At 41.9% G+C, this 27110-nt stretch overlaps 1 long non-coding RNA gene across 1 annotated transcript; it reads right to left on the bottom strand.

Moving 5' to 3' along the window:
• Positions 1-2107: 2107 nt before the first annotated feature.
• On the bottom strand, positions 2108-25369 carry LOC130291164 (uncharacterized). The gene is made up of 3 exons (XR_008847810.1): positions 25284-25369; positions 2351-2384; positions 2108-2227 (listed from the first exon to the last, which is right to left on the bottom strand). It is a non-coding gene; the product is annotated as an uncharacterized LOC130291164 (long non-coding RNA).
• Positions 25370-27110: the final 1741 nt, after the last annotated feature.

Raw genomic sequence — 27110 nt, 5'->3', positions numbered from 1 at the left:
ACTTAGTTTTGGTGTTCAAAGAAAGATCTAGGGAAAGATTTAAGGTTTCAAGGGTCTGTTCTTTGTACTTGTCCCTGTTTGCCATCTTCTGCTACATTCCTCACAGCCGTCATCGTAATCCTGGTACCTGTCTATTGTTGAGTTGCTATTCTTATTCCTCTTACCAGTCAGTATTGATACCCAAATTATGTAAAATATTTGGGTGGCTCACACTATAATTAAAGGGGTACTCCACTTCCCCAGCATTTGGAACATTTTGTTCCAAACACTGGATGCAGGCTGCGGAGGTTGTGACGTCACACAACACCCGCCGGGCCCCTCAATGCAAGTCTATAGGAGGGGGCATGGTGGCTGCCTCGCTGCCTCTCATAGACTTGCATTGAGGGGGCGTGGAGTGACGTCACGAGGGAGGTGGTCGTGACGTCATGACCCCCGCAGCCCACACCCAGCATTCAGAACAAAATGTTCCGAACGCTGGGGCAGGGGAGTACCCTTATAAATGATATACCAAGGTGACTGTGATACACGATATCCTATGGGCCAAATAATATTGTTTATAGTAAATAGGTAGAGACAGACCTACTAGGTATATATATTCTAACTGTGTGGAGAAATCAATAAATGAAATAAATTTATGCTATGGCTCGTTGTACATAGAAGGATTTATTTCATAAGATATGTTCATTTGATAGAACAACTAGCATCATAGCAGGGCCCGTGCGTTGGATGTAGTAGTATTGTATAAAGATAATAAACTGTTTATTAAGTGCTTATATTTATAATTATACCTTTATTATTATAAATATAATCACTTACATAATATACATTTTATTATCTTTATAAAATATCACTACATCCAAAGCAAGGGCCCTGCTATGATGCTAGTTGGTCTATCATATGAACATATCTTATGAAATAAATCCTTCTATGTACAACGAGCCATAGCATAAATTTATTTCCATTTATTGATTTCTCCACACAGTTAGAATATATATACCTAGTAGGCCTGTTTGGTGGCCAAGAATAGGTAAAAGTACCTAAGAGTGTTCTGGAGGCGGAGCCAGCGAGTCCAGGCCTGTGCCGATCCACCATGCCTCTCAGCACCACATCATAGCTGAGTTATTAAAGGGGTATTCAGGTGGAGAACAAATGTTTTCATTTCAACTGGTGCCAGAAAGTTATACCGATTTGTAAATTACTTCTATTTAAAAATCTTAATCCTTCCAGTACTTATCAGCTGTTGTATGCTGCAGAGGAAGTTGTGCAGTTCTTTTCAGCCTGACCACAGTGCTCTCTGCCATGTCAGGAACTCTCCAGAGTAGAAGCATATCCCAATAGCAAACCTCTCCTGCTCTGGACAGTTCCTGGCATGGACAGAGGTATCAGCAGAGAGCACTGTGGTCAGACTGGAAAGAAATACACATCTTTCACTGTAGCATACAGGAGCTGATAAGTACTGGAAAGATTAAGATTTTTATATAGAAGTAATTTAGGAATCTGTTTAACTTTCTGGCACCAGTTGATATAAAAAAAAAATTCCACTCCTTTAACCCTTTAACAGCCCACACTATCTGGTTAAAAGCAGCTTTGTCTGTGTTGTCTGGAGGCGGGCCAGCAGTTCTGGCACAGCGGACCTGCTGGCCCGCCTCCAGGACACTCTCAAGTGATTTACAAAGTCCTTTTTACCTATTTTATGGCGAGGATAATAAAGGTATATAAGGAAAGGGGACATTATTGATGATATCTTTATGAGGAGAGTTGCTTTAGTGCGATTTATGTGACAGATGCTCTTTAAACAGTGCATGCCATACAGAGAATATGACAGCATATGACAATGTATTGTATACAGTCTATAGCAGTGTAAGCCAATAGAGTCTATACCAATAGAATTGTAATATTAAATGCTGATATACTGAATACCAGCTCTTTTTCCTGTAGAAATGCAGCAGATAAACTTAAAACATGCTCTAGTTGTATTTTTGTGAGGTTCCTTAACGTTGACTTCAATGAGAAACAAAACCATATAGGCATTAATCTTAGAGAAACAGAAGCTTTTAAAAAGAACTATTGACTCAGCCTTACAATAAGCTCCTGTCTGACTGATGTCCTTCTATAACCTTCCAGCAGGTGGAGCTTGTGTATCTTAAATCCAATGATGAAATCCCAATTATCCAGAGATATCTACAAAGTCGTAAGGTCAGGTAATAAAGCTACGTGCAGCAAATGTCTAAATTTAAAGAAAAGGATATTAATCACAGGCTCAGCAAACTCTAAGGCTGTGTTCACACATTGCAGGACCGCAACTAATTACAGCATGCGTTTTTTCCTGTGGCCAAAATCGCATAATTACCATCATTTTGGCCATTCCTAGCAAAATGCACAACCTAAAGAAAGAAAAAAACAACAATTTCACTTGTTTTGTCAGAGCATTTGTTTATACCCAGTCCATTGTAGCTGTCCTCACTGAATTGGTTTTGAAATGTAAAAGTCATCTTCACTGTACTAAATTATGATAGCTTAATACATACAATAGAAGGGCACCTGTAGTACTCTTTTATGGGGCCTCTCCCCACCATTTACAGTGGGCACAGAAGGAAGTTAGTGGGGATGGTTAAAAGAGTTATCAAGAAAGAGAAAACCAGAGCTAATTTCTTCCTCAAATAGCGCCACACTTGTGCTCAGGTTGTGTGCGGTATTACAACTTGGTTTGAATCCCTCAAAAGGAAGTGAGCTGCACTACCACCCACAACCTGAGGACAGATGAGGGGCTGTTGTAGCATGATGTTGGCTGTGTATTACAGTCAGTACAAGCACATGGAACAAGTACAGAAGCTGTGATCACAGTGCTGTGCATGTATGGCACTGTGCAGGAAGCACTTCCTGTCTGTTTCCCAATTCTTTATGTGGTGTCCCAGCACCAAAAGCTGTCCTGTGGGCTACGGATCTCCTCGGGCATGCCCGCTGCTCCTGTCATGGGTTCACTGTTCTACTGTTTACCATGTTTATGCACTTTGTCATATTTGCTGTATTCTTTTATTATATATATGTACTGTACCTTACAGGGGTTCTCCCTTGCTTATACTGTTTTTTGTTATTATGTTTGTGTGTTATGTGTGTATAAGTATGTGTTTTTTTTATGTGTGTTGTGATTATGTATATATGTATTTTCTTACCTTTTGTGAAGATCCGGAAGCTGGCCCCTTTTTCTTCCAGTGGGTTGCTGTGCACCTTGGCCTCCGCCATGTTGTGTTCGGTAAGTGGGATGTCGGGGTGTGTGTTCTTGCTTCTGTCCTTCCTATCTTCTGACGTCCGAGGCAAATCTTTTCTTCCTGCTTCTTCCGTGGCTCAGCGACGAATCTGCGGCCTCTTCCGGCGCATGCGCAGGTATTTTTTTTAATTTATTTTTTACCAATAAAGTTTTTTTTGTCTAATTGACAAACTGTCTGCGTTTGGGCGAAGCTACGCTTTTAGCGTAGACCTAACATACGCTACGCTGTTAGCGTAGCACTTGCATACTCGCGCATGCGCAGACAGTTTTGTCGCTGAGCAGATTCGTCGCTGAGCCACAGAAGAAACAGGAAGAAAAGATTCGCCTCGGACGTCAGAATATAGGAAGGACAGAAGCAAGAACACACCCCCCGACATCCCACTTACCGAACACAACATGGCGGAGGCCGAGGTTACACAGCAAGCCACTGGAAGAAAAAGGGGCCAGCTTCCGGATCTTCACAAAAGGTGAGAAAATACATATATACATAATCACAACACACATAAAAAAACACATACTTATACACACATAACACACAAACATAATAACAAAAAAACAGTATAAACAAGGGAGAACCCCTTTAAGGAAGGAGATGCAGAGTAACCAGGTGACCCCTGTTACCCAATGGGAGCCCCCACATTGCCCTGTATACAGTGTAGGGGGGGAGGAGTTGCCCAGTCTAGAGTGAATCTAGTCACTGCTATGTGCAGAGCTCCATGTGAGCTGCAGTGTGGAAAGGAGGTAGAAGGAGTGTGAGGTGATACTGAAGGAAGCCTGCAGAAAAGCTCTCAATCAAGTCAGCCCCACAATTCTGCAAGTGTTCCCCTGCACAGGAGTTGGTAAGTCATACCCTGCCAGTGTTAATGAAATTGGACCTTAAGAGAACCCTAGTCAACGTGGGATCCAAGCCTGTAGTCTATCTAGTTCAAGTGGGTGAAAAGCACCATAAGTCCCAGCAAGGCAACAGGGCTCCCAAGGGTTACACTGCATCCCTTCAGTAAAAGACAGTTATCTGTAACCTGGCGTCGGTGTGTTCATTGTTCCATGCCTGGCCCAGGAGAAGCTGTCACCACCTTGGACGTATTTAGGCTAACTGTGCCTGGCATCATGACCTGACAAGTATAACTTGCATCCCTGTGTCACCACATTTAAATCAGTGGATTCTAAAACTACAACTCCCAGCATGCCATGAATCACGACAAGACCTCTCAGAAAGGAGCCATCTTCATAGACAGCAATGCATTTCTAAGCGATTCCGCATAAATAATTGATGTCAATTCTTTCTGTGGAGACTGGAATCAGAATTTCCACAGCAGATGTTTCCATTGTGTGCAGGGTGCAGCAGGATACCATTGAAAACATTGAATTTCCGAGCAAATTTTTTTCAGCTTGATACCGCTAAAAAATTAAGCTCTGTGAACAAGAGTTAACGGGGTACTCCGGTGAAAACCTTTTTTCTTTTAAATCAACTGGTGGCAGAAAGTTAAACATATTTATAAATTACTTCTATTAAAAAATCTTAATCCTTCCTGTATTTATTAGTTGCTGAATACTACAGAGGAATTTCTTTTCTTTTTGGAATGCTCTCTGATGACATCACGAGCACAGTTCTCTCTGCTGACGTTATTATAATAATAATAACGCTTTATTTATTGTTGTCCTTAGTGGGATTTGAACCCAAGTCCGCAGCACTGCAAGGCAGCAGTGCTAACCACTGAGCCACCATGCTGCCCTTAACATACATCTGCTATGCATGATTGCTAAAATGGACAGAGATGTCAGCAGAGAGCACTGTGCTCGTGATGTCATCAGTGTTCCAAAAAGAAAGGAATTTCCTCTGCAGCATTCAGAAGCTAATAAGTACTGGAAGGATTAAGATTTTTTAATAGAAGTAATATACAAATATGTTTAACTTTCTGCCACCAGTTGATTTAAAAGAAAACAGGTTTTCACCGGAGTACCCCTTTAATCTTCCTCACATGAGGATACCAGTATGATAAACCACATGTAAATTTGGGGAATGATTCATCAGGACCGAGAAACCTATGACCACTAAAGAGGGGAGGCATATATGTCCATGTGATATCCTAGTTGATCTAATTTTAGGCCATGTTCACACCTCGGAATTTCCGTGTGGAATTCCACTTGGAATTGTGCAAAGAAATTCCTCTGCCCTCTGCAGCAGCACCATTGAATTAATCGGAATTCTGCTGAGCTGTGCACATGGCGACATTTCTGTGCCAGATGTTTCTTGCACAAACATTCCAAATTCCATGTCCACAGAAAGAATGAACCAGACTGTATGAGACGGCATTTAATCTTTGCAGATGATACTAAACTTTGTAAAGCGGTAAACACTATAGAGGACAGTGCACTGTTGCAAATGGATGTGGATAGGTTGGAGGCTTGGGCTGAGAAGTGGCAGATGAGGTTCCACACTGATAAATGTAAGGTAATGCACATGGGGAAGAAAAATCCGGGCTGGGATTATGTATTAAATGGGAGAACACTTGGGACGACTGATATGGAAAATGACTTAGGAGTCTTAGTTAATAGTAAATTTAGCTGTAGTGACCAGTGTCTGGCCGCTGCTGCCAAGGCAAATAAAATCATGGGGTGCATCAATAGGGGCATAGATGCCCACGACAAGGAAATAATTCTACTGCTGTACAAATCACTAGTCAGACCTCATATAGAATACTGTGTACAGTACTGGGCACCAGTGTACAAGAAAGATATAGTGGAGCTGGAGAGGGTTCAAAGACGGGCAACCAGAGTAATACAGGGAATGGGAGGACAACAGTACCCAGAAAGATTATCAGAATTAGGGTTATTTAGTTTAGAAAAAAGAAGGCTTAGGGGAGACCTAATAACTATGTACAAATATATCAGGGGACAGTACAGTGATCCTCTACGTCTAGAGGAAAGAAGGTTTCTACACCAGCACAGACAGGGGTTTTTTACTGTAAGAGCAGTGAGACTGTGGAATTCTCTGCCTGAGGAGGTGGTCATGGGGAACTCTGTAAAATAATTTAAAAGGGGTCTGGATGCATTTTTGGAGAATATTAAAATTACAGGTTATGGATTCTAGATTTATAGAGACAGAACATTGATCCAGGGATTTATTCTGACTGCGATATTTGGAGTCGGAAAGGAATTTTTACCTCTGGTATGAGGGTTTTTTGCCTTCCTCTGGATCAACTCAGTAGGGGCTCATTAGGGATATAGGTTGAACTTGATGGACTCTGGTCTTTTTTCAACCTTATGAACTATGTTGCTATGTTACTATGTTACATAGCCTTAGAATGCATTATCCACAGGTTGTAAGGTGCACAGACATAACTACACTATACTAACAGAGATCTGCACATCTGGACAACAAATAAGATGTCATTAATATTCTAAATGTATTTTCCTACTAAAACTTCAGAAAGAACACCCGTAAGAGACAACGCAATCATATTACTTTATGACCATAACTTTTTATTTTCTTTTTGTAATTTTGTAATTTGGGCCTGTATTGTCGGGGCCCCGACAGTTCGTCAGATCAAATCTCATATAAAGTCAGAACCTACTCTGGTAAATCTAAAAGACTTTTTTAGATGTGGCCAATGTCCAAACCTTAAAGCCTCTAATTTTGAAAAAAGGACTACCTTGGTTAATTCCACGGTTAATGATTTTAATTTCACTATAAAAGATTTTTTAAATTGCGCCAGCAGGGGAGTTATTTATTTAATACAATGCCAATGCCACAAACAATATGTGGGACGTACTTCCCGGGCTTTAAAAACAAGAATTCTAGAGCATAGATACAACATTAAAAAACAAAACGATAAACATCCCCTGTTGGCGCATTTTAAACTTTTTCACCAAGGTAACCCTAGTAACCTACAATATATAGCCCTCCAGAAAATTTAATCGGACTGGCGAGGTGGTAACTATATCAGTAAAATGTCCAGAGCAGAATCCCCCAAAATTTTTGAATTCAACTCATTAGCCCCTAGGGGCTTGAATAACGATATTGAACAGTTTGGCTTTTTAGATTAGTAGAAAGGTGGGGGGGACCCTTTAGATGGTCCGTAGTGTGTCTGGCTGTATTATCAGCACCACAACGGACCCTTCATTGGGTCCTTCCCTATAGTCATCATTTTACACCATTGTCCATTTTAATTAATTTTAGTGATTTATATTTTATCATTTTTATTTTAGTATATTGTATATTTTATTGTATTTGTATGTTATCCATATTGATTATTATACTACTATTAATGTCCTCTAACCCATTCATTTTAATATAACACACTTTCCATCTGGTGATCTTTTTCATATTTTTACATATATTTATATACATATATATATATATATATATATATATATATATATATATATATATATTTATATTTTTACTTACATTTTTTATATGACATTATTTATTCATTAAATGGCTATTTTTATATATATATATATCTATAAGATTTTATTCTTGATTCTATATGTCTATTGTCTATGTTTTGCTAAAATTTCCAGTGTACATAGACATAATTTATATATGCACCTATGTTACTAATATTATGAGTTGCTGTAATATAATTTATTACAAGTATTTTTAGTTCCATATATTTATTTAATATATTTTACTACGATCCCCATTCATGCTTTTACTACTACTTTGTGTCTATTTACACTGGAAGTGACGTATTTGGTAGAGGAGGAGTTAACTATATATAAGATCACAATAGACACGCCTACTATATATAATATAACACTGCTGCTGAAGAAAAGACTAAGTATAGTCTTGAAACGCGTCCAGACCATTTTATATGAACTTTGAGACCAGTGTATAAGCCCTCCGTGAGCCCCAGTACCCAGTACCAGTGGCCACTTACCCAGTTAATTGCCAGCCAGGAGCGCGCTCCTCTGAGCCACGAGGATGCGGCCGCCACTGCCAGCAGAAGCGTTGGAGCCACATCATCCGGAACCCACCGCCTGCCTCGACACTGCCATCCTAGGAGACGGCGGAGTCTCCAGGCAGTGTCCTCTCATGCAGAGAGAGTGAATTGTCGGACCCAAATCAAGAGACACCGCAAAAGTCCGCAGGAGGGATCGCAGGAGGGATCGCAGTATTCCCTAAGAACGCCAGTGTCCCGGAGCAGTGAGATAATCTGTATCACTTTCATTACAAAGTAGCTACTGAGACACTTTGATACATTTTTACAACAGCGCTGAAACATATTGATTCACCACTTATGCTGCAAGTCACTAATTTTCTTTGTATACTGGCTATTGGACATTGATTTTCTCTATATACTGGTTTTCCCTTGTATACTGGATACTGGACATTAATTTCTTCTCCCCATTGTGGATATTGATTGTATCAGCCTGTATTAAATGTGGATGGACTCTTATGCATACTAATCCCATTTCTACTATTGGCTAATAATATCCTAGGAGGGCTATTCATCAATTATTGAACTTTACATAGTTTTTATTATTTTGGTCTCAATATTTATTAAGTATTTTTTAAGCATTGTATAAATCTATTATATCATATTTTATATATATTATTATACAGTGAGTGCCATGACTCTACAAGGGCCCTGTAGGTCACGATCCACTCACTGCGTCTCTTAAATTAATTTTATTATTAATAAACTAATAAATAATAATATCTTGATAAATAAACCAGCGGTGTCCTCATATCCTTTACCCTGAGCCCCAATTATCTTCTTGTAAACTAATTTACAAATCTGTTTAACTTTCTGGCACAAGTTGATTGAAAACATTTTTCTTTCCACCAGAGTACCCCTTTAGGGTCTATTCACACAGCCAATATCCTGCGCATATTTGATGCACAGTATGTGAAGCTCTATTCAGTCATTTATTTACATCAAATCTGTGCGGGATACTGTACGTGTGTATAAACCCTGAAGGGGAAAAGTCTCCCCTAAAATTAACATTAATAAACCCCCAAACCTAATTGGCCCCTAGCAGTTAACTTTCGATTATTTCAGAAGCTAGAAAATGCCCTTTTAAGACTCTGTAATGCCACTAAAGCTTATTTGAAAGCTGCCAAATATTCATACACCTCACTAAGCACTGGTACCCGTAGTACAAGTTCTTAACACTGCACTAAACCTGCTAATGTGCTACACTTGGCTCTGTTCCTCAGTGTAATTTGAAGACTTTCCTCTGGTTCCCAAAAGTATTTTTTTTTTTTACTGCAGATCATTGATTTTTTTTTAGTCAAACAGGCAGAGCTGAAAGTCAGACGAGCCTAAGGATGATAACATGTGCATTCTAATATAAAGGCTTACTCAATTGGCTTTAAACTACTGCTCCACAAAGCTATGGCCAGGGCCGGATCATCATTGGCGCTCCTGGAGCGCCTGCTACGGACCCTGTGACTGCAGGGGGCCCCTGTCACATTCGGGACATCCCTGTGTCCCGAAAAATCTTTTCAGGACACAAGGATGTCCCTGTAACCTCTCTGCAGCCCCGCGTTAACTTTAAAAACGCAGGGGCCGCCGGGAGGTAGCGCACGCAGGGACATCACTGACATCCCGTGCATGCGCCCACAGAAGAGCGGAGCAGTGAGGAGAATGTGCGCGCGCATGGTAAGACACCACTCACCAGCACCTCATCTTCAGTGTTCCGACCACCCCTCCTCCGGTCCCGGGACCTACTGCTATGGCCCATAGGCCATAGCAATAGATCGTGACCCTGGAGCGGTGGTCGGAACACTGAAGTGGGGCAGTAAACAGGCATACAGCCTCCAGCCATACACTATATATGGCTGAAGGCTGTATGTCTGTGGGGAACTGTACTGCACCTAATGTGGGGAACTATACTGCACCTAATGTGGGGGAACTGTACTGCACCTAATGTGGGGAACTATACTGCACCTAATGTAAGGACCATACAGCACCTAATGTGGGGGACTATACTGCACCTAATGTGGGGAACTATACTGCACCTAATGTGGGGGACTATACTGCACCTAATGTGGGGGATTATACTGCACCTAATGTGGGGGAACTATACTGCACCCAATGTGGGGGAACTTACTGCACGTAATGTGGGGGAACTGTACTGCACCTAATGAGGGGGAACTGCACTGCACACCTAATGTGGGGGAACTGTACTGCATACCTAATGTGGGGGAACTGTACTGCACACCTAATGTGGAGAACTGTACTGTAAACCTAATGTGGGGAACTGTACTGCACACCTAATGTGGGGGAACTGTACTGCACACCTAATGTGGAGAACTGTACTGTAAACCTAATGTGGGGAACTGTACTGCACACCTAATGTGCGGGGAACTATACTGCACCTAATGTGGGGGAACTTACTGCACACCTAATGTGGGGGAACTGTACTGCACACCTAATGTGTGGGGAACTTTAATGCACCTAATGTGGGGGAACTGTCGGGGGGGGGGGGCATATCATAATGAAGTGCTCCATCTTCCAGGCAGCCTTAATCTGGCCCTGGCTATCATTTTACATCCTTCACATTTTAGTGTAAATGTCAAAATGCAATACTAGGGGAAAATCCCAAAGCCCACCATATAGATTTCACTGCTTAAAGGGAATCTGTCACCTAGAAATCCGCTATAACTGCTAGCAGTGTTATGTTGTACTGGTAACTATAAGAATAAGGCCATGTTCACACAATTGAAAATGTATGATATGTCTGCAAGGAAAACACAAGTCTACGTTCTGCACATTTGAATGATTCAGCCATCACTAGGACCGCTCAGACTCTGCAGAAAAAATAGACATGAATATTCTTTCTGTGGATGCCGGAATCGGTATTTTCACAGCAGAAACATCTGATGCAGAAATTCTGATGTGTGCACAATGCAGCAGAATTCCATTGAAATCAAGAGGACTCTGCTGCAGCGGAATGTCCATGTGGAATATTTTTGTGGAATTCCACATGGACATTTCTCCATGTGAACAGGCCCTCAAAGGTGCCTGTAATTAGCTTGTCTGTGGCTCCAATGGCAAAAAAAATGCTTTTATTTGCTTATCTGAAGAGTCAGAGGCATGTCTGGGGCACTGGCCAGCCTCGGGTAGCAATGACTCTCCACTTGCTTCCACCAACCTCTTTTTCATTGAATGACAACCATGGCTCTCTGATCAATGACAGTGCACATGTGGCAGCCTGTTATAGAGAAGAAGGAGTGGAATAGATTGATATATAATTTTATGTGAAACTATCAAATGTGTTGCCAGTATTCAAGAAGGAGGTTAAAAAGTTATCCTAGAAACTGTAGGCCTGTAAATGTAACATCTATTGTGCTATTCTAATGTATCTTATAGGATATATATATTTATATATAAAAGCTGGAATACTTTTATATCAAACTCATCTCTAGTCCTGAAGTGTCACCTGTTTCATTATAGTACAGGTGGATCCGTAAGGGTCATTACTGTAACTGGGTCATGTGTTCACTAGCTAGCCCCACAGAAAATCTGAGTGTTTCAGTGTCAGAGGAAGTGGTCTGCCTTGGTTAGCTGAATTCTTATCACATCCCTCTTGGTAACTCCCAGACCCCTCTTCTCCTAGCTCTATCTGTATGCTGCTGCTGTCTCTATAGGATATATAGTATTCACACATCTCTCCTGAGGCTGTGTTCACACAATGCATTTTTGCTACATTATTTCTGCGGCTTTCCTGAAATTACAAAAAAAAATTTGCCTTTTTGCTGCAATTTCACAAATTGTGGTAAAAATGCATCCTGTTTACCACAATTTTGGAAAATCATAGCAAAAACATATAAAAATGGGATAACTATGCATCAAAGTGAACTTAGCCTAAACACTTTAAATCTTTATATAAAACATATTAAGTGTGAATATTGGTCAAATCAATTTCACTAATGGCAATATTTCTATAACAATTGCACTTTAAATTTATCAAAACTGCACATAACATGAACTGACCCACAACCTCCTTATGAGTCTTATCAGTTAAGACTGCTGGAATCTTCCCAGATAATTAGATCAGCATGTGCAATGATGAGACTTCACCCGCTCTCTCTACAAAGCCAGAGGATTCATTGTGAAATGCAGGAAGTAATTAGAAAACCATTTCAGTAATGGAATTGGAATTGGTATGGCATGGTATGCTTGGGCACAGACAGGGCACATTAACTTTAATGTGGATAAATGTAAGGTTGGGGTGTAAAAACAACATGTACAATTATGTGCTAAAAAAAAAAAAAAAAACACTGGGTAACACTTGTTGCGCCGAGCGCTCCGGGTCCCTGCTCCTCCGCGGAGCGCTCGCGGCGTCTCTCTCTCTGCAGCGCCCCGGTCAGACCCGCTGACCGGGAGCGCTGCACTGACATTGCCGACGGGGATGCGATTCGCATAGCGGGATGCGCCCGCTTGCGAATCGCATCCCAAGTCACTTACCCATCCCGGTCCCCGGCTGTCATGTTCTGGCGCGCGCGGCTCCGCTCTCTAGGGAGCGCGCGCGCCAGCTCTCTGAGATTTAAAGGGCCAGTGCACCAATGATTGGTGCCTGGCCCAATCAGCCTAATTAGCTTCCACCTGCTCCCTGGCTATAATACCTCACTTCCCCTGCACTTCCTTGCAGGATCTTGTTGCCTTGTGCCAGTGAAAGCGTTTAGTGTTGTCCAAAGCCTGTATTCCAGATCTCCTGCTATCCTTATTGACTGCGAACCTTGCCGCCTGCCCCGACCTTCTGCTACGTCTGACCTTGCCTCTGTCTAGTCCTTCTGTCCCACGCCATCTCAGCAGTCAGAGAGGTTGAGCCGTTACCGGTGGATACGACCTGGTTGCTACCGCCGCTGCAAGACCATCCCGCTTTGCGGCGGGCTCTGGTGAAAACCAGTAGCAACTTAGAACCGGTCCACCGACACGGTCCACGCCAATCCCTCGCTGACACAGAGGATCCACCTCCAGCCAGCTGAATCGTGACAACACTGCTATTAAAAAGGTAGTAAACAGTACCAGGCAAGGGGGATCATAGACAGGGATTATTTACTGTAAGAGCAGGGAAACTGTAGAACTCTTGGCCACAAACCCTGGAGAAGTGGAGTCACAGGCAATGGATATGTAAATTGAGCTGGTGAAGCCCCGCCCCCTTGTTGGACTCCTGTTCACCCCCATTGGTTTGGGTTTAGAGTGGACGAACAGGTTAACAATTTTCCTTTAAGGGTTTTTTTTACCACCATCAATACTTGTCTCTTATCTTCAGGAGTACAGAGCTCGGCCATCTTTGGCATTCTTACACTGAGTGACTGAAGCAGCAGGGCACATGCCCAACCTCTATTTCATTGACAAGAACCTCTGCTTTGGGAACCTCATTCTTGAGATTTTCAGATCTGCTAGCAGCCAGACCACCCCCCACGTAAACATAAATTTAGTATTAACAGTGGAACAAACCTATACTAGAAATAATGACTTATCACTGTAGTTACTTTTCCTAGGACACGTGTATGCTATGGCCTGTGAATTGGTGTACTGGTGTACTTTCTTAAAGGGGTACTGCGTTGGAAAACAATTTTTTTCATATGAACTGGCTCCAGAAAGTTAAACAGATTTGTAAATTACTTCTGTTAAAAAATCTTCATCCTTCCAGTACTTATCAGCTGCTGTATACTACAGAGGAAGTTGAGTTGTTCTTGTCTATCTGACAACAGTGCTCTCTGCTGTCACCTCTGTTCATGTCAGGAACTGTCCAGAGTACAAGCAAATCTCCATAGAAAACCTCTCCTGCTCTGGACAGTGCCAGAAATAGACAGAGGTGTCAGCAGAGAGCACTGTGGTCAGACAGAAAAGAACAACTCAGCTTCCTCTGTATTATACAGCAGCTGATAAGTACTGGAAGGATTAAGATTTTTTTAATAGAAGTAATTTACAAATCTGTTAAACTTTCTGGCACCAGCTGATTAGCAATTTTTTTCTTCTTCACTGGAGTACCCCTTTAAGGTGGTGCTGCACTTCTTTCTAGGATACTTGAGCAACTTTTTCTTTGCATTTCACCTAAAGTGTATAATTTGCTCTTTACCTCATAGCCCTCTATTCCTCACTCACTTTCAGTTTTAACCTTTTTACAAATTAAATAATAGAATATTTTAGGGTTAGTTTTACTCTTTTTGGCAATGAGCCTCTGCATTTATCTTTTTTTTTTTCTTTTCTTAAAGGTTTTTCATGCTTTTTTAACTGCCTGGCTGTTTTAGTAGCTGAAATGCTTTCATGTTATTTATTGCCCTCTTTACTTTTTTATTTTTCCACATTGACTTTCTCCCCTTTCTAATCTTTTAGGTTGGTGTCACGGCATTTTTCAAAAAGATGCTGCATATTTTGCTGTATTTTTCTAGGAAAACATAAAACACGTTACCTAGGATGTTTTTTCTGCCATTTTCTTTTCTGGTACAAGGACAGGTTAGGGCCTATTCCAGCTATGAAGCAAATCAGCCCCAATGATATATATAAGGGGAAAGACTGAGGACCCTTGACGTGGGTTGCGAGCTTGCGTATTTTGGCCAAAATATCAACTAATACCTCATGTCTATCATATAGAGTATATATTTTTTTTATGATGTGGTCTGGCCTTATGATACTGGGGTAGCCTGGTGTGTCAGTGCGTTTTGGGGTGCACATATAAGATGCTGGGTATCCCACCTGATCGGATAGTATGGGCATCACTAATAGGTTGTAAGCCAGCAAGGTGCACTACACGCTATCATGTAAATGGCACCCTGTGGGATAACAATGATCAATGTAAAAGATCAGTGTGTGCAGTGTTATAGCCCCCTATAAAGATCATTTAACCCCTTCCCTAATAAAAGTTTGAATCACCCATCTTTTCCAATAAAAAACAAAACAGTGTAAATAAAAATAAACATATGTGGTATCACCACATATGTAAATGTCCGAATGATAAAAATATATTGTTAATTAAACCGCACGGTCAATGACGTATGTGCAAAAAAATTCCATAGTCATGAAAAAATGAATAAAAAGCAATCAAAAAGTCAGATCAATACAAAAATGGTACCGCTAAAAACTTCAGATCATGGTACAAAAAATTAGCCCTCATACCGCCCCGTATGCAGAAAAATATAAAAGTTATAAAAGTCAGATGCAGGAAAATTCGGATAAATTTTCCTGCATGTAGTTGTTACGCTATGCGCTCCTGCCTCACATGCTGGCCGTGAGCGCATGGTCCCCTTACCTTCTGCTGCCAACGGGGCTGGGACTCGCATTGCGGGACGCACCCGCATGCGAGCCCAAGTCCGTCACTCTCCGGGTGTTTCCCCTGCCTCTGCTTCCGCCTCTCTGCTCCGGCGCGAGTGTCCCCGTCCCTTAGGGCGCGCGTGCGCTGGAGCTTTAAGATTTAAAGGGCCAGTACGCTCATTAGTGTAACCACCTGTGTCTTGTTGATAAATTCCTCCACCCTCCTCAGTTCTCTGCCAGATCTTTGTTGCCTTGTGCCCTAGAGAAAGCGTTCCTTTGTGTTGCCTTGCCGTGTACCAGATCTCCTGCTCTTGTGACCTTGCTTCTCTGCCGCCTGCCTACTGAACTTCTGCTACGTCCCGACTACGCTACTGTGCCACCTGCCCTGACCTACAGCTATCCTGACTACGAGTTGTCTCATCCCTTCTGTGCTTCGCATCTCCTCAGCCGCCTGTGTGGTTGAGCCGTTGCCGGGGGTTGCGACCTGGGTGTCGTCTGCAGCAGCAAACCCATCCTACTTTGCGGCGGACTCTGGTGAAGACCAGCGGCACCTTAGACTCCGCTCCCTGGCACGGTCCGAGTCATCTGCCACACAGGTCCAGCGGATCCACATCCACCGGAGTTCCTGTCTTCAGAAACGTGAGTGTTACAGTAAGATCCGGCCATGGATCCCGCTGAGGTACCCCTGCCTGAAGTTCTTTCCTCCATTGTGATACGTCAGTCACAGCAGTTGTCCCGACAGGCACAGCAATTTTCTCAACTTGCAGCCATGATGCAACAGCTTTTGGCCTTGCAACAGCTGCAGGTACCACAATCTGGCCCACTCCCTCCTCCAGCTCCTGCAGTCTCTCCTGGCTCCCAGCTGCACCTGCCTTTGCCTTCCAAGTATGATGGGGATTCCAAGTCATGCAGAGGCTTTGTTACACAGTGCTCCATGCATTTGGAGCTCATGTCTGAACTGTTTCCAACTGAACGTAGTAAGGTGGCCTTTGTCATTAGTCTACTTTCTGGAAAAGCCCTGGCTTGGGCTACACCCCTTTAGGACTGTGGTGATCCAGTATCCTCCAATTTGTCTGCATTCTTGGCCGAATTTCGCAGTGTCTTTGAGGAACCCGCACGTGCCTCTTCAGCTGAGACAGCGTTGCTGAATCTCTGTCAAGGAGATTCTACCGTTGGTGACTATACCTTCAGTCTGCTCAGCGTTTGAACCCCCGCCAGGCAAGATGGTCACTGTTCTTTTCCCATTTCAACTTCTTCATTCACTTCCGTCCTGCAGACAAGAACATCAGGGCTGATGCACTCTCCAGGTCCTCTGACGTCATTGGTTTGGACTCCACGCCTAGGCACATTATTCCTCCTGACCGTTTGATTCCTGCCGCTCCTGCCAAGATTCAGCAAATTCCTCCAGCAAAATCCTTTGTGCCCACCAGATTGAGACGCAAGGTTTTGAAATGGGGTCATTCTTCCTTAACAGCAGGACATCCTGGAATACGCAAGACCCTACATCTTGTTTCCCGGCACTACTGGTGGCCCCATCTTGAACGTGATGTTTCTGATTTTGTTTGGTCCTGTGTAACTTGTGCCCGTGACAAAACTCTTCGGCAAAGACCTGCAGGCCTCTTACAGCCTTTACCCATTCCAGAGACTCCCTGGTCCCATATCGCCATGGATTTCATCACCGATCTGCCACCTTCTCATAATAACACTGTCATCTGGGTCGTGGTAGATCGGTTTTCCAAGATGGCTCACTTCATTCCTCTACCAGGTCTTCCTTCTGCTCCACAGCTGGCGAAGTACTTCTTGTCGCATGTCTTTCGTTTACATGGCCTTCCACAGCATATTGTTTCGGATCGAGGTGTGCAGTTTGTTTCTAAGTTCTGGCGAGCCCTTTGTAACCGTCTGGACATCAATCTGGACTTCTCCTCGGCCTACCACCCTCAGTCCAACGGTCAGGTGGAAAGGGTCAATCAAATCCTTGAGACTTATCTTCGGCATTTTGTTTCAGCTCACCAAGATGATTGGGTCGACCTTCTCCCCTGGGCTGAATTCTCATATAATCTTAAGGATTCCACGAGGTCGTCTCCCTTTTTTGTTGTCAACGGACTCCATCTCCATCCTCCTCTTCCTCTCCCAGTCTCCTCCGGTGTGCCTACTGTTGATGAGCTGGTTCGTGACTTCTCCACCATCTGGCAACAGACCCGACAATCATTCTCCCAGGCTTCTTCACGCATAAAGGCGCAAGCGGATAAAGGTAGAAGACTTCCTCCGTCCTTCTCTACTGGTGACATGGTGTGGCTTTCATCCAAATACATCCGCTTCAAGATCCCCTGTTACAAGCTCGGTCCCCGCTACCTTGGTCCCTTCCAGATTCTACAAAAGATCAATCCTGTCTTCTACAAACTCCGTCTACCTGCTATGTTACGTATTCCAAATTCCTTCCACGTCTCTCTCCTCAAGCCTCTTGTTGTAAACCGGTTTTCTCAGAAGAATCCTCTCCCAACACCTGTCTCCGGCTCCTCAGATGTCTACAAAGTGAAACAGATCCTTTCTGCAAAAACTGTGAGAGGTAAACAATTTTTTTGGCCGACTGGGAGGGTTATGGTCCTGAGGAGAGATCTTGGGAACCTGAGGAGAATATCCTGGACCGTGACCTTCTCAGGAGTTTCCTCTCTCGTAAAAGGAGGGGGAGACCAAAGGGGGGGTACTGTTATGCTATGCGCTCCTGCGTCACATGCTGGCCGTGAGCGCATGGTCCCCTTACCTTCTGCTGCCGACGGGGCTGGGACTCGCATTGCGGGACGCACCCGCATGCGAGCCCCAGTCCGTCACTCTCCGGGCGTTTCCCTTGCCTCTGCTTCCGCCTCTCTGCTCCGGCGTGAGTGTCCCCATCCCTTAGGGCGTGCGCGCGTCGGAGCTTTAAGATTTAAAGGGCCAGTACACTCATTAGTGTAACCACCTGTGTCTTGTTGATAAATTCCTCCACCCTCCTCAGTTCTCTGCCGGATCTTTGTTGCCTTGTGCCCTAGAGAAAGCGTTCCTTTTCCAAAAGTAAAAAAAAATATTTTTTTCTTCAGTTTTGTCACACAATGATTTTTTTGCCGTCATATGGATTTTTAGGTGCAAATTTGAACGGGTTATTTTTAAAGGTATGGAGGAAAAAATGAAAATGCAAAAGCAAAAAAACCCTAAGTCCTTAGGGGTTTAAAAAAGACATATGTCAACCAAGGAGGTGAAGGGAAGGGGATGATATATTTCTGCATAAAAAAGCAGCATAAGAAAGACAGCAATGACTTTGCATGAATCCAGCCCTATGGATATTTCGTTCCAGAATCTGGATATCCACCAAACTGAAGCTGCATTATTTGCTTTCATAGAAACTTCCCTCTTATTGTTTGTGAGGCTGAGCACAGTTTTCTTTTTCTGATATTTTCTCCCAGCAAAAGATGAAAAAGAAAAAAAAAAAAAGGACTTCCAATCTAGCCATGTTTTATTCATCAGGCTTTTTTTTTTGCATTTATATCTTTAACAAATTTTGGCCATTTGCTTTTCATTCAGATTTGTTGCTACTTTTATTACACTTTTAGAGATTTTATTAAGCTCCACGTAGTTTGTAAAGGCTAAGGCTGACCACTCAGATTTGTATTTTTTTTTTTTACAAATTTTTTTTATTACTAATTGCTATTTTAATATCAGTTGTCAGCCATGTGGGATTGGGAGATTTTTTTTTTTTTTTTTTTTTACGCTGCAGTTTTTGTGGCAGCTTTTCATTAAGTTTTTGGGCCATAGCCTAAAGTGGATTCAAAAGGAATGGGAAATACAGGAATAACTTTTTGGCACATGCATTTTATGTGGCATTTTTTATATTACAAATCTTATGATTAGAAGAAGACAAATCACTTGATCTTTATGGTAGGAAATGCCTAAAAAAAGCATTTCCATTATTCTAGGGCAAAATTTACTAATAACCTTTCCTCAGAAACCCTGGCAACCTTGCAATCAGCTATTTGTCAGAGCTATAGGGCCACCATGCATAGTGTAAAGGAGAAGAAAGCAAATACAGTGATTCCCCGCCCTACGATGGCCCCGACATATGATCATTTCAACATATGATGGCCTCTCAGAGGCCATTGCATGTTGAAGGCAGCATCAACATACGATGCTTTTGTAAGTCGGGCCATTGCATAAACAGCTATCCGGCAGCGCAGACTGCTTCAGCTGCTGCCATATAGCCATTTAATGTACCCCATGTGCTCCGGTGAGTGTCACTCACCTGTCCCCGCCGCTCCAGACCGTCCTCTTCAGACTTCGCTGCGCACGCCGTCCCATCATCCAATAGGAGCGGCGTGCACAGCGACGTGATGATGGCAATGGAGAGCGATGATCCAGGGCAGCAGTGACGGTCTGGAGTGGCAGGGACACCCTGGGGACATGATGACCTCGTATAGGATGACGATCCAGGGCAGCTGTGACGGTCCGGAGTGGCGGGGACACCCTGGGGACGTGATGACAGTGATGGGGAGCGATGATCCAGGGCAGCGGTGACGGTCCAGAGCGGCGGGGACACGTGAATATAATATTCTCTATTACTATTGCAAGGATCCCTCAACATACAATGGTTACAAGTAACGATGGTTCATTTGGAACAAATTACCATCGTATGTTGAGGGATCACTGTAGCTCTTCACATTATGCAGAGTAACTGCAGCTCTGCTTCTATTGAAGTGAATGACAACTGAGCTGCAAAAACTTAGAACGGTCACTACACAATGTACAAAGCTTTCTGCTTCCTGCTCGGTTTCCCTGTATGGCAGCACTGTGGCTCTGGGTTGCTGGGTATGGGCACCCCACTAATCTGATATTAATGACCTATCCTGGGGATCAGTTATCAATAAATTTTTCCTGGAAATGCAGGTTAAAAAATATTTTGTAATTTCTGGGAGCTAAACTCCTCAAAGGCATATCCAGAGAACGATGTATTAAAAAAAAAACAAAAAAAAACAAAAACAAAAAAAAACACCTCAAACTCCAAGAAGTGCTACCAGGGTAATACAGAAATGGGAGGACTACAATACCCAGAAAGATTATCTAAATCTGGGGTTAACAACTATGATTTAACAACTATGTATAAATATATCTAGGGGCAGCACAGAGATCTCCCCATGATGTATTCATACCCAGGATCAACACAGTAGGGATATAGGTTGAACGTAATGGACTTTTGTCTTTTTTCAACCTTATGAACTATGTTTCTTCGTTACTGTGCTACAAGCCAAACATTTTGTAGATGATAGCTTTTTTTTGTTTGCAAGAAAAAATAGTAGCATAAAAAAGACAGCAAATGACTTTTCATGAATCCAGCCCTATGGATATTTTGTTCCAGAATCTGGATATCCACCAAACTGAAGCTGCCTTATTATTTGCCTTCATAGGAGATTCACTCATTGTTTGTGAGCCGGAGCAGTTTTCTTTTTCTGATATTTTCTCCCAAAAAAAGATGAAAAAAAGATAAAAAAGGATTTCGGATCTGGCCATGTTTTATTTATCAAGCTTTATCTGTAGGACCAAGAAACATATAGATTTCCAAAAGCCAAGACGTATGTAAAATATTCAGCAATGGACTCAGATACATATGAGGACGTGGATGTGGATGAGCTTAGTTGTCTTCGAAACCGTCATGGTTCTTTTCTTCTTCTCCTCATGTTCTTTTCTTTTATTCATATAAAAAATAACAAGTTTTCTATTACCTGACACTCGTAAATTGTATTCAGCCCTTCCAGGGATTCTAATAGGAACCATCTTGGCCTCTGAGATGCTGTAAGGTTCGCTGTTACAGAATAAAGCACTTTGAATATAATAGCTTTTCTTACAAGTCGGGCTTGTTTAAAAGGGGCTATCACTAGAAAGGTTTTGTGATGCTGATGGCAATTGGACAAATGTGGCTGCATTTAATGGTGTTCTAGACTGTATTGATTTGAAATTCTGCTTTAGATCAAGTTGTCTTTGTTTTTATTCTTATTTTGTATTATCCATGTGAAAATACATACGCACGTATACTGGCTGGTGACTAATCCATGCAGCCTAAAGGGAACCTGTCATCACTTTCATACTGCTGGAACCAATCATCAGGGCAGCCCCCATAAATTGCTCCTGTTAATTATTATGAAAAATGATACAATGCCAATCAGAACTGCATTTATAAGGCTTATTGATATACATTATATACCATATAATGTGTATGTGTCACCATTTATCTCACTAAATATATTTTCCAAAGGTGCTATTGACATGAAATTTTCACCAGAAGTTGGTAAGAATCCAAATAACCTATCCATACAAAGAAACCCAAACAAATAAGCTTACAAATCAAGTTATGTATGATTATGTGAAATGATAGGGAAAAAGTATTGAACACATGAAGAAAGTGAGGGGTAGAAAGGCACAGAAAGCCAAGACAACAGCTGAAATTTATCAGTAATTAAAAAGCAATCCAGTCCCTTGTCAGTGCAAAGCAATATCGTGTGGTTCAGTATCAGTTGATAGCCTTCAAAAAGGTCTCATTGCTAAGGTGTCACTAAAGATGCATCTCATGATGGGTAAAAGCAAAGAGCTGTCTGAAGACCTTCACAACCTAATTGTTGCAAAACATAGCAATGGTGTTGGTTACAGACGCATTGCTAAGCTTCTGAATGTTTCAGTGAGCACTGTTGGAAAGTGGAAAGACAATAATTTCACCATAAATTTGCCTCGACCAGGTGCTCCTAACAAGATCTCTCACAGAGGAGTGAGAAGAATAATCAGAAGAAAGTCCAAGAGCCAAGGAGCAATCACGTGTGGAGAGCTTCAAAATGAGCAGGTAATGTTGTCTCAAAGTTACCGAATTTAGTGAGAAAAATAGTGACGTGTTCAATACTTGTTTTACCGGTTGTATGTGTATATATTAACATCAGGGGTCAAGTCCTGCAGGAACATGTAGGAACTGAGTTCCTGCACTTTTTCCACAGCAGGAACACCATTCCCATTAGCAGGAGTCCTGCAGAACCAGCCATTGAGTGCAAATAATGGGTGAGTTCGCCCAATTTTTTTCCCCAGGACTTGACCCCTGATTAACACTCAATAATAATGGACACACCCATGACTATAGTTTTCAGGTTTAGATATGAATTCATGAGAGAGAGAGAGAGAGAGAGAGAGAGAGAGAGAGAAAGAGAGAGTGACCGCCATCTTGGAAGAATGAAGCATCTCTTAGAAGATGGATCCACCATTTAGCTCCCCACCTTACAAGCTTTGGTTGATATATCTAGTAAACAAAACAAAAATGCAAACATGTTTGGTAACGCTGTGGGCAGAAATTTCTGAACTGTTAAAAATATAAGATTAATGGAACCGCATAGTGAAAGGTGTAAATGTAAAAATAATGTTCAAGAATTGCTGATTTTTAGTCACTTCTTATACCAGAAAAACAAAAGAATAAAAAATGATCAAAAGGTCCCATCTAAAGAAAAATGGTACCGATAAAATTACAGATCACGGTGCAAAAAATGAGCCCTCATACATCCCTGTATACAGAAAAATAAAAACATTACAGGGGTGACAAATGGACATTTTAAGCATGCTCATTTTCTTATAAAAAGTTATAATTTTTTTTAAAGTATTAAAATAAAACAAAACCTATATAATTTGGTTATTGCTGTAATCGTATGGACCTACAGAATAAAGATAATGGCCTGATTTACGAAAAGTGGAGTGTAGTTTTCTTTGTGTTTTTTTTTTCCCCAACAGATATTTTTCCACGGTATTAACTAAGGTTTCCCGACATTTTGCACTTTTCCCTACGTTTTGCTTTTTTTTTTTTTTTTACACATTCTCTGATTTGTCGGGTTTTCCCGAGCTCAAATCCACTACATTTTCAGTGGAAACCTTAGTAAATATGTTGAAATTATTCCGAAAATGTAGAGACACGCATCCTTTTTGTTGACCACACCCCTTTCCCCACCAGTCACGCCCCTTTTTTCGGGTTTTCTCAGTAAAATGGAGAGTTGGTTGTTTGTTTGTTTTTTCCAATTCTGGCGCAAAATAGAGGAACTGCTAAGGTATTAATAACATTGGCCACTAAAGCCATGTTCACATCATTTTCCAGCCAGATACCGCACTGGAATTTGGCACAGAGATTCTGCTGCAGCAGAGTCCGGTTGAATTCAACGGGATTCTGCTGCACTGTGCACACTGCAGAATTTCCATGCCAGATGTTTTCAGCATGTTCATTCTTTCTGCGGACTCTGCACGGAATGCATAACCATCTATGAGATGGCGCATTCCGATGCAATCCTAGCGACGGCAGCAGTTTGTGGAATGTCCGCACAGATATTCTCTGTGTGGACATTCTGTAGTGTGAACATAGCCTAAGCCCATGTTCTCACGGCAAGATTTCCTTACCCGATTTCCGTGTCCACACAAAGAATGAACATGCTCATTCTTTGTGTAGAGACTGCATGGAATGCATAGCTGTCTATGAGAAGGCGCATTCCTGTGTGGTTCTAGCTCTGGCATATTATATCCGGAGTGTCCACACAGAGATTCTTTGTGACAACATCCTGACATGTGAACATGGCCTTAGGATTGAGCAACTGAACCTGAGTTATGGACTAGGTCATTGAGGCTATATGCTTTTTAATTATGTGTCGCAACTTGCTATGCCACGCTCTGGTTATATTATTGTATGAGCACTATTGTGCACATTAGTATTAGCCTGTGGTAAGATAGACACATACATTGCTAGATCAGTGGGTGTCTTTTTTTGACCCTGCAATGAATGCTACCCCAAAAATTGTATAGCAAAAACGACAGGTCATGGCTCAAAAAAAAAAAATAAAAAAAAAAAACAAGACAGCCCTAACACAACTTTGTAAAAGGGAAAAAAAATAGGTAAATAACAGGAGTCAGAATATGGCGATGAGATGTTGGAAAACATAGCAAAAACTATGTGAATTGGCAATCACTGTAATTATACTAATTCATGGAATAAAGTTAACATGTCCGTTTTATTATATGATGAATTCCATTAAATACAGAATACATTTTTTTCCACCCCAACCCACAAATAAAAAAAAATAATATATATATATATATATATATATATATATATAAATAACCTACAAAATTAGCCCAAAGATATAGTCAAAAAATTCATCTTTATTATGTATACAAAAACAGGTAGAAAAAACACCCATAAAATGACCCACCCTTAAAAACCCCCCAACACAAAGCTAAGCAGGATATCACTGGGATATATACAGTAATCGGTAATGCCAATATACAGTCTAAAAGTATTAGTTTGGTCAGCACATAAGAAAACAATAACTTAAATCAACACAATACCTAATTGTGACATGCTGACGGCTTCCCAGTGATGATCCTGCAACCTCGAGGTTGCAGGATCATCACTGGGAAGCTGTCAGCATGTCACAATTAGGTATTGTGTTGATTTAAGTTATTGTTTTCTTATGTGCTGACCAAACTAATACTTTTAGACTGTATATTGGCATTACCGATTACTGTATATATCCCAGTGATATCCTGCTTAGCTTTGTGTTGGGGTTTTTTTACGGGTGGGTCATTTTATGGGTGTTTTTTCTACCTGTTTTTGTATACATAATAAAGATGAATTTTTTGACTATATCTTTGGGCTAATTTTGTAGGTTATTGATTAAATTATTAGCCGCGTTGGGCTTGTAGGTTATATATATATATATATATATATATATATATATGCATAGGAAAAGGAACCAGGTGGCACTCACGGTACGGTAAGCAGAATCTTCCTTATTCGGTACGGTGCGTTAAAACAAACAGCGGGGTGCTGCAGTGCATTTGTACGACAGCTATTTCACGCCCCTCCCGGCGCTTCTTCAGGTCACGCCTCCTCTGACAGGAGAGGCCAGGTAAATACCTCCTTACACCTGTCACGTCAGACAGGGGATGTAACAGAACTGCAACAGCATTAAAACAGCAAATAACTTATTCGAATCTGTAAGAGCAATAAAATCAATTTCTACAAGGACAAGTCTTTTTAACAAGAACACTTACAGTGAATGTCTCTGTAATATACAGTACTTAGGAATGTACAGGTAGTAAGAAAAGTCTAGACAAACGCATTAATGTCTAAGCGATCATTCAGACCTAGGTTCTCCAGTTCTCCGGGCTGAATGATCCACTTCGCCTCACACTGAAGGAGTGCTCTGCATCTGTCTACACCTTCTTTTACTGGTACCAATTCTATACCTAGAAATTTAATGTTTTTTTATGTCTCCTGCATGTTCCTCTACGATGTGAGCAATTAGTCTTGGTGAACCTTTTTTTTTTTTTTTTTTTTTTTTTTTTTTTTATAGAGCGAGCATTTTCGTGGAATCTTGTATTTAATGAGCATGTGGTGCACCCTATATAAAACCTTTTGCAAGGGCATACAACTGCATACACTACGTATTTTGTTCTGCAGCACATTACCTCCTGGCAAGGGACAGGGATGCCACCTAACACCACATTTTTTTCCAGGTATGCAGAGGCGCACCAATTACAGGATCTGCACATATGCATTCGGGAAGCAATGGGTCTTTGGAGCCAATTCTCACTCTTAGTTGAGCTCGTTGTTAGACTACTTCTTAGGGTAGGTTCACACCACGTTTTTGCAATACAGTTTTTATCAGGTTTTTGATAAAAAAAACGGATTCCTCAAAACCTGACTAAACTGTATCAAAACATGTGCACAAAGTTTTATCTGCATACGTTTGAAAACCGTATACAGTTTGAAAAATGATGTCTGGTTGCATCCGTTTTTTAAGAAGAAAAAAACGTATACGTTTTGAACTTTTCACTCCATTATGAATAAAGTTTCACTTGTTTGATTGAAATTCCAAGAAAAAAAAACTGTGCGAAGTCAAAAACCGTATGGTGAAAACCGGATGTAACCGTACGCACATACAGTTCTGTACGGTTCCCATTGTCTCCCATTTAAAAAAAACAGTATACGGGTCAATATGGTTTTTCACCTGGACCAAAAACCGTGGTAGGCCACGGTTTTCTGTCCAGAAAAAAAAAGTAAAAAACCGTGTGGTGTGAAAAACGGAGACAATTGTATACAATATGATGCATATGTCACGATTCGGCTGGCTGGAGGTGGATCCTCTGTGCCAGAGAGGGATTGGCGTGGACCGTGTCGGTGGACCGGTTCTAAGTTGCTGCTGGTATTCACCAGAGCCCGCCGCAAAGCGGGATGGTCTTGCACCGGCGGTAGCAACCAGGTCGTATCCACCGGCAACGGCTCAACCTCTCTGACTGCTGAGATAAGCGCGGTACAAGGGAGTAGACAAGAGCAAGGTCGGACGTAGCAGAAGGTCAGGGCAGGCAGCAAGGATCGTCGTCAGGGGCAACAGCAGGAGGTCTGGAACACAGGCTAGGAACACACAAGGAAACGCTTTCACTGGCACAATGGCAACAAGATCCGGCCTGGAAGTGCAGGGGAAGGGAGGTAATATAGCCAGGGAGCAGGTGGAAGCTAATTAGGCTAATTGGGCCAGGCTCCAATCATTGGTGCACTAGCCCTTTAAATCTTAGAGAGCTGGCGCGCGCGC

The sequence above is a fragment of the Hyla sarda genome, chromosome 9, assembly GCF_029499605.1.
Source record: "Hyla sarda isolate aHylSar1 chromosome 9, aHylSar1.hap1, whole genome shotgun sequence".
NCBI classification, from domain to species: domain Eukaryota; kingdom Metazoa; phylum Chordata; class Amphibia; order Anura; family Hylidae; genus Hyla; species Hyla sarda.
This window is presented reverse-complemented; position numbering and strand designations above follow the sequence as displayed.